Source organism: Lactuca serriola, chromosome 4 (assembly GCF_051521515.1).
Source record: "Lactuca serriola cultivar US96UC23 chromosome 4, Lser_US96UC23_V15, whole genome shotgun sequence".
Lineage (NCBI taxonomy): Eukaryota > Viridiplantae > Streptophyta > Magnoliopsida > Asterales > Asteraceae > Lactuca > Lactuca serriola.
This window is the reverse complement of record NC_136411.1, coordinates 60,898,315-60,907,979: the sequence shown is the minus strand read 5'-3', so window position 1 is coordinate 60,907,979 and position 9,665 is coordinate 60,898,315. Positions and strand designations below refer to the sequence as shown.

General features: G+C 31.1%; 1 long non-coding RNA gene across 4 annotated transcripts; it reads left to right on the top strand.

Annotated features, from left to right (window-relative positions):
* The first annotated feature begins 4,238 nt into the window (after window positions 1-4,238).
* Window positions 4,239-6,882, top strand: LOC145101683 (uncharacterized). 4 transcript variants are annotated; one of them, XR_013705769.1, is made up of 7 exons: window positions 4,239-4,402; window positions 4,553-4,665; window positions 4,761-4,832; window positions 4,955-5,115; window positions 5,606-5,783; window positions 5,891-5,961; window positions 6,666-6,882. It is a non-coding gene; the product is annotated as an uncharacterized LOC145101683 (long non-coding RNA). The 4 variants fall into 4 exon arrangements; XR_013705767.1 differs by having other exon boundaries at window positions 4,537-4,665; XR_013705768.1 differs by having other exon boundaries at window positions 4,553-4,832.
* The last annotated feature ends 2,783 nt before the right edge of the window (window positions 6,883-9,665 follow it).

Here is a 9,665-nt window from a genome sequence, read left to right as displayed (position 1 = left end):
AGTTTGATCTATGGAGGCTGGGGTAAAAGAGGTGTGGGTGCTCATTATGTTGCTTATATAGGCCCCCAACCCTAAATATTAGGGTTTCATCCAGACATTAGTACGCCCAACGTACTCAAGTGTACGCCCAACGTCCTTGGGCGAACCTTAATATGCTCAGCGTTAGCTTAAGTACGCGCGACGTACTCTCTTTTGGCCCAATTTGCAAGTTTGACACTTAAATTTATCTTGGAAATACCTGCGAAATCTCGAGACATTACAATAAATCAAAGTATATGTCCATACAAATCTCAATCTAACTTCGCGTGAAGAAGTTATGATAAACTCTAACACCATAAATCTCTATAACATGAAGAAGTTCAAATATACTGAGAGTTATCTATAGGAATGTAACAGAATGTTGTATTACTCGGAAATACCTAGATGTGTATATAAAGAACGTCAAAAACGGCCTTCGTATGCAAAAGTTATGACCTTCCGAAGATGTAGCTGTTTGAGAGTATGACACATGGAAGAAACCCTAATCTGTTAAGGCTCATGACATGAGCATGTATTTTCACGACATGAGAAGTCAAACAGACACTTTCCAAAGCTAGAAATGAAATGGCAAGTCTATGAGATGATGCAGCCATGGCTCACGATGTGAGCATATAGTATCACGATGTGAGAGAGCCCAAAATATCCTATAAATAGCAAGCTCGACCCTAAACTTCTTACAACTAAATTTCTTTCATCTCTCTCGTTTGTTGAAGGCATTCTACGTTCCGAGCCCGATGATCACGAACCGCTGACCGTTTCTAATTAGATTCTATAAAATCACGCTAATAGGGTGAGTTTCACGGCCCCATTTTTTAATGTTTTCCGGGGAAAATGCATGATAAATATTATATAAAAATTAATATTATGTTTATATGATAGTATGTCCGTATCAATATAGATAGTTATATTAACCGGTATATAGTTTTTTTTATTTTATTTTTTATATCATACCTAGAATATATCTGATATATTGAAAACATACAACTATCTTAAACTTATTAGCATGTTATTATACTAATGTAGACCATGAGTTATACTCAGGAGTTCTATATCTATATCTATATATATATATATATATATATATATATATATATATATATATATATATATATATATATATATATATATTATGTGTGATATAGCCAGAGAGTTATACTTGGGAGTTATGTATACTAATTGTTAAGTATATTATTATTATTATTGGTTTTATGTTAGATTAACACCTGGTTTTACTTCGAGTTATAGCTGCTGTACTGCCTAAGTATTATGAAATTAGGAGTATTGTTTGAAAGCATAGTCTAGTAACTTAGGGTTTTAGACACGAATATGCTTTTGTTATTAGAGCTTTAGGAGGATGAAAAAGTCTACATGAGCTATTATATTTATCAACTAAGATTGGGAATCTTAGGGGAAATCCTCTGACCTATAACCATTAATCCCGTGTGAGCGAGGAATTCGTGTATAAAACTATAAGGGTTGACAACCCCACTCGTTGTTGTTAGCTACAACCCAATATTTAGCAAGTGACGAACTGTCCTTTTATTTGTTTATTGATCCGAGATCGATGAAGTGCACAATGTTTTTATATGGGTGGAATCCTTCGTGGTAGCCCGAGCATAATCTTTTATGGCATCAATGGTGGAAATCCGTCATGGAACCATTGGTGGGATCTTTTTTTGTCAGAGGTCTTGTATGTCATAGCAGCGGTTACAGACTCATGGTAACAGATTATTAGAAACATTATACTTTGTCGATATACAAGTATTAATGTTAAATATAAGCTTCCCAATCGCTTATACTCTAGGTAAAGGAATTTGTAAGTATTTTACTTATTCACTAAGTAAATAGTTATACCTAGTATATATACTCGTATAGAATTGAAATAAGATTTATATGTATTAACCTTCATTGCTTTAAGTATATGGAGATTTTAGGTATATAACTTATTTAATAAGTAAACTATTACACCTAGGATGTATATACTATATGGATATGAGTCAGGATGACTCTTTTATACTGTGTTTTTATACGTTTTAAACTCGGAAAAAAGTACTATTTTACATAGAGTCAAAACCTGTGGACTCACCAACTTTATGCTGACGTATTTTCAAAATGCATGTGTTTTTAGGAACTTGATAAGCTGAATGTTTCTCGAACAGGAGAAGTTTTACTATTATCATTTCTGTTCGTATGGAACATATATCTGTTAAGACGTATGCAATAGTCGGATACTATGTAATAAATACTAGGAAACAATAATAATGTAACTTTCGATCATCAATAAAGGTATGTAGTTTATAAAATTCTTTAGTATTGTTCAATGTATGTTATATAACTGTGATACAAATATCACGTTAGACCGTCCAGTGTTTCTGCCGCCGGCTGGGGGTGTAACATCTGTTTTCTTAGAAATTTCGTATCTTCTTCATACGAGCTCTATTTTCGATGGCTTTTATATCCACACGTAGCTATCATAGAGATCTACAAGTTTTATTTAGACTTCGTCGAATAATTTTGAATTTGTTTTTAAACCAACAATCACATGGGTAGTGGTGGGATGTAATCGTGCCGGTATGGGTAAAATATGAAAGCAGACGGCGGTGGATCCCAAAACAAATTGAGAAGAAGTAGCAGTGATCGATTGAAGTAAACGGGTTGGTGTTTTTGTTGTTAATTGAATGACCGAAATCGACAATCTGATTAGAGGGGAAACGGTTGATACCTCGTCGGAGTTAGAGGTGGAAAAGGGTATTGTTATTCGTCTTTCTGGGTGATTGTTGGTTTTTGTGGACGTCTTAACCAAATCATCAGGTCTATTGGGTTTTATATCATGCCTAAATCACCAGCTACGGATCAGAACTCTACAATTGAAGAAAATTCCATATTTGAGGTGAAATCTATCGTCTTTTAATGAAATATCTGTAGCGTTCATTTGGTTGAATATGTTCCTTTATTTTGTTAGATTTCTATTCTCCTTCACATTATGCAATCTTTTCATTATAGGGAAAGAAAAATCAAAAATAAAAAAGTTGTAATTTTTGTAGTATATCAAGTACAATTATAAAAGCTATTATCAAACTAATGGTCCAATTATTTTAACAAAAGTGATTTACGAGTTTGTTAATGCTTTAAAATAGCTTGTGTGAAATTTCAAACTATTTGGGCTGTTTTCTTTATAGCTATTTTTTTAAAATGTTACCTATTTGACCTATGTCCATAAACATCTTCATATTGCCGACTCTACTTGAAATACAACCCAAACTTTATGGCAAGATCAGATAATCACTTAATGTGTTGGTTTTTACAACCCTATAGGGAAATTTAGGACAACTTTCTTTCTTTCAAACTATGTCATACATTTTGTTTAGGGAAAATATAGAAAAACACTTATATTTTCACTATTTTATTGATTTTGCCACTTAAGTATCAACCATAATAAAATACTAAAAATGTTTTTTATGATTATTACAGTAATAAATAGTTCAATGGCCAGATTAACAAAATCATGAAAGTACGATGTTTTTAATATATTTAATTTTCCCTTTTCTTTGAGCTAAATGAAAACATTCACAACCTCTTTTTTATGTGTTTAGCATTATATGAAAAATCTTTCTAATTATAGCAATGTCCTCCAAATACAAAATAATTTACACCTCATAATTGGCTACATTCTTCAAATTACATTCTTCATGGAGGGTAGTCCTCTTTAAAATCAACACAACATTCATTATCACTTATAAAGGTTTGTACATGTAGATTTCTGTTTTTTTTTGACTTTTGAATCTTATAACTTTGTTTTTGGAACTGATTTGTACACAACACTTTTTCTCCATACACAACAATTTGTGCTTTTTAAAGTATTGTATTGTACAACTCTATAATGTATAAATTGTTGTGTTTTGGATATTCCCTTGATACGATTTCCTCTGATGCAGGATTCGAACCACAAAAATATAATAAAATATATTGGATTCTTTATGATAGAAACCCATATGCACATCGTTCTTTAGTAAGTATGGTAGATTTAATAATATTTAATATGTTTTTCAGTTGTATCAATTTAGAAACCAGTTTCTAATTAGTGGAGACTTTGTTAGCTATATATTAGGTATATGGAGAATGACGCACTTGCAAACATCATCCACCCAAATAATTCCAGGCCATTACCTAAACTATTTATGGCCTTTATGTAGCACGGGTAGATTTGTTACTAACATTAACTTTCTTGATATGCACCAAATTACGTATACTAATATTGCGCGTTGAAAATGGGAAACAGGTTTTGGAAGGTTTGGTTTATTTACAAGAACAAGGGATTATTCATCGGGATATTAAGGGTGCAAGTATTTTGACTACTAAGGAGGTAATGTATAAATATGAAATTTATGATTCCTTATTTCTTGCATTAACATTCAATATTCCTTTTTCCAGACTTTGTTAGTTATTTTTTTTATTTCATATAATTTTTGATGTTTTATATCCTTCTAATTTTTTTAGGTGATTGAAATGACAGTTTGTAGCACATATGATATATGAAGTGTTGGTTCTACTGTGATTGAGCTGTTTATTGGTGTACCTCCTTACAATCATCTTCATCTTATGCAAGCACTTTTTAGGATCGTTCAGGTGTCCCGTGTCCCGATATTCTTTCTCTTTCTTTTAGTTTATAATAACATTTTATTTGTCATAAAGAAAGCTGAAATCCCTAAAATATCCATTAGGATGAAATTCCTCCAATACCAGATAGCTTGTCACCTGGTGTAATGGAGTTTTTGTGCCCGTGCTTTCACAAGGTAGGCAGGGTCTAAAACAACTTTCCATTTTTACATTCTTTAAAAAAAATTAAAAAAAATGAACTATGTAAGGTAAGAAGTTATATATGGTCTCTTTTAACACAATAATTTTCATATTTTAGGATGCTGGGCTTAAGCTGCAAAGTTTGTTAGATTCAAAGAGAAACCGACCTACTGAATCAGAAAAGAAGTGCAACTAAAATTTTGAAACAAGTGAAATTAAAGAGTATTGGTTGGAAATAATGATAAATATGGCAGTTTGAGTTTCGGTATCTATGAATAGGTATGTTACACTTATATTAAATAAAGTCTTTTGTACATGCTAATTAAAGGAAAAAACATAATTTGCTATATTTTCTTACTTGATAGGGGTGAATATCACTTAATGTTATATATATATATATATATATATATATATATATATATATATATATATATATATATATATATATATATATATATATATGATCAAATCAGAACACCTAAAAGGTTGAGAACGCGAAAACAAATATCATCCATCTATTATCTTAGATCTAAGGCTATAATTAATTAGAGATTTTGTTATTATTAAAATGTTTAAAATCAATTAATTTGAATTAAAATTAAGAAAAGGGTATCAGGGTAATTAATCATTCCCTTATTTTAAACAACTCCTAAAATCTCTCAATCTCTCAATCTCTCTCTTCTCTCTCTGTATACCTAAACCTACGACTTTATCATTCACTCCATTATTTTCCACTTGCGTCGCCGCCATCCACGAACCACTTTCACAGTTGGAGAACGAAAAAGCATCGCCTCTGCCTTCGCCACCATGATCGCCGATGATAGCCACAGCAACCTCAAGTCTCCGATGGCCACAATCAAAAAGATAAATCGATATTTTTGATATTGACATCGTTGTGCTAACTAGAATTACGCACAACACTCCTGCATCCGATGGGTTTGAGTATGGTGAGAGCCCCATTTCGTTGTTTAACCTAAAAAAAGTCGTCATAATCATTACTTCTAGTTTATCAAGTAAAATGACTAACAATTGAATGTTTTTTCTGCAAACTAAGAATCTTTCAGATGAATCTGGTGTTCAGATTGGTCAGATAGGGAAGAAGATTAGAAGAAACCCTAACAAAAGGTACGATTCTTGGCACCTTTTTGATTACGATTACATTGATTATTATGCAATCATACATCGCGAAACGAAATTGAATACCGAAGTTATAGATTCAGCTTTGAGTATTTCAAGAAAACATTCACCGATTAATCGATGGAAATTTATGGTGAGATCTAGAACAGATCGAATTAAGCAGATAATCACTTGAAACAATATAGATTACAGTAAAAAGCAATGGAGATAGGGAGAAAATACGTACTTTGAAGTAGATTGTGGTTGGAATTGTTGAATTGAGATGGGATTTTAAGAATTTCCAGCAAGAAAGAAGCTGGGAGTGGGGGTGTGTGTAAGTGGAGCGGAAGAAGGGGGTTGGTGGGGTATTGCTGATAAAGTGATAATGGCTGATGATGACGACACTCTATTAAATAGTACAAATTGTCGTGCTCCTTTTTAAAAGATTGATACCAATATATAAAAAGATTTTTAAAAGAATGGCAATGTAGGTGAGGGGAAAAAGCCAAGAGGCGGTTGCCCCTTTTGATTTCATCGGAAACACAACCCCATCCTGGTGGTTATTCTTGACAGGGAAGGAAGAATAAGAAATGATAATTTTTACACTATTTTTGTTTTGTATTTATTTATGAATAGACTGTATTCATTATCAGTGTATTCATGTGTGAACAACTATTTAATTATACATAATTGTTTCTTTAACATTTTTGCAGATCCAATGAATAAACATGCATATTGTGGGAGGTGGGAGATTTACCAAATGAAAATACCAACACCAATAGATTTCGGAAGGAGCGCAAAGATGTTTTATTTATTTATGATTGTAATTGTAATACTAGTTTCCATATAAAAAAATATATATATTGTAACTTATTCATTTGCTATTATAATTATATTCTTATATGAATAGAAATGTGTTTTATTTATTTATATATGTGTATCATTTTAGCTGATTTTATAATCTTTTTTTCGGGTTTTATTCATTTATGATTTTACAAGTGTATTCATAAATACATCTGAGTTAATTCATTTATAATTTACAATTTTATTCATTTTAAAATGAAATGTATAAATCATTATTTATGAAGATTTAAAAAAAATAATAAATGAGGTAAACCGGTAAATTATTCATTCTCTTGATATTTGATTGCTAAAAACGAAACATAAAAATGAAAAATGAAATGAAAAAAAAAAACGTTTTTTTAGATAAAAATTAAATCATGATTTTATTAATTATTGGTTCATTAAAAGAGTAGGATCTAAAAAATGAGATATTTTGGGTAATTGTCATCATAATCACTAAAATTTAGGAAATCATAATTTAATTAGATGGTAAAGTTCCATTTATGCCATCTAAAAATGATTGGTCTATAATTGTTCTCGCGTTCTCAACCTTTTAGGTGTTCTCATTTGATTCTCTCCCTATATATATATATATATATATATATATATATATATATATATATATATATATATATATATATATATATATATATTCATGTGGTATAACTACTCTTCTTTTATGCTAGTATATAATTTTAAAATCTGTATGCTTTGTGTTGTACTGAAGCAGCTGAATCATATGTCAAAATAGTGGAAATGGTATATAACCTTGGTTAATGCGTCCGTATTCCTTCAAATAATTGCAAATTTACTTGATTTTGCAAGTTTAAGTGTTTGTCTGACTTATTCTTTGTTGTGTTTTTTTTGTGTCAATTGTTGCATAGGGATTCAAAAGTTGACTGGTTGTTGGTTCAGAGGTTCTAAAAGTTAGTCACTGGAACTATATTAATTGTTACAAGTTAATAATCATAGGAATCACTACTTTTTTATTCCAAATGTTCAATTCATGTCACATATTGTTATTTATGGTGGTGCAAATGAATTACAAATCTGGGAAAAGTATTTTGGTAATTCCTCTTTTTGTATGTGAAAATCAAATAATTATACTCTACTACAACATTGTACTTCAGGTAATTTACAAATAATATCGATATTATCCAAATACAAAACAATTTTCATTTTTATAATTGGGTACATTTTCAAATAACAATATCCTAAAAAAGTAAAAGTAAAAGTGTAACGCTATAATTGGTAAAATTTTGAAAGTTCACAACCTTCAAAACAAAATTTGAAAGAACAATGCTATAACAGAAAAAGAACATCAGCATGATAGTATAACAAAAAAAATACATTAAAGTACATTGTTATACCTTACATTTATTAAGTTGAATAATGTTAATGAATTATCGCATGGTAGTGATTTAGTGTGCTTTGTTTTGTAGGTAATTTCTCAATGTGTTCTTAAACATCCTGAACAAGAAAATGTAAAACTACTTTCCTTATCTTCGGTAATTTCTTCACTAAAGGTGCTGTTTTTTCTTTATTTTTCTATTTACTTTTTACTTCATAAGCTATGCTCTCTTCATAGGAAAAAAGTAATTTAATCTCACTGGTGGAGAAGAACCAGCCAACAAACAACGTTGGATTCGACGAAGGACATAGATGGTATCATCGGTGGTATTAGTCATGGCCATGTAAGGTTTTTGGTTTCTTCTACGATTAGGGTTTTGATTAGCTGTTTGTATTTCTATTCGGCTTCGACTTTAAGAATCCAAAGGTTTGTTGCATTGGTGGTGTCTGATTTGGTGTGTTGCGTCTTTTGATGTTGGTTTTGCTTTTTTGTTACTTGTATTTCGAAAAGGAAGAGCCGACACAAAGATTAGGCTAGATACGGGAGAAAGTTCAATAGCATCGCCACCATCAGTCCCTCCACCGCTTCCCTGTTCCAATCAACCATCGGGAGGTGCTTTTCCTCAATTACCACATGTATTTCCATCTTCTCTGATTGTCTATCTCCATACGAAACCTATATAACTAGAAATATGCATCTTTCATTTGATTTTTACATGTTTTAATTATAGAAGACAGTAGTTTGCATCACATGGTCTGATTTTTTTGGTTTCTTTTCACGATTTGGAGTATAATCTTCAAAATCATTTTTGTTATTAATTGTAAAACTAGGAAAGGGGAATATGTCAGTTTCCCTCACTCCTCCGAGTGGTTATTCTTATGCCTAAGAGATCCTTCAACTTTTTATGAAGTACTTTGATATAAAAGTTCATGGATGTGTTCTGATTGTAGGTTTAAGGAGCATTGATTATGGTTTTTTGGAAGATTGATAGGAGGTTCGGAAGCTGGTGGAGAGCCTGTCTGGGGAAGTGTAACAGGTAATGTAATTTTATTTATATATCATCATTTTTATTATTTTACTCAACACATTGTGTTTCCATTTTTTTTTTCTTTATTGCTCAGGTGTTCTATGTTAAATAGGATTTAAGGGTTGTTCATGATGCTAACTACATATTAACCATTAAGCACCTTTTATGATTTCATTTGCAAACATGTCGGCCTTTCTATTCTCTTCTACATGTTTTCTATTTTTTCTTAAATGAAATTTTGTATACATGTTACTTAAAAAGTATTTAATTAAACTAATGAATATTATATATTTCCCGGAAAGATCTTGGATATTGCTGAGTGTTTGTGATTTGGTCAGGCAACATGTTGATAAAATAACATCTCCTGAAGTTTGTGATAACGGGACGTTGCTGGAAATGAAAAGCAACTTAAATAGTAAAGAGCTTTAAGAGCTTGCGGTATGATGTATATGCTGGAAAATTCAAATCAAGAACTGAAATAATGGCAAGTGT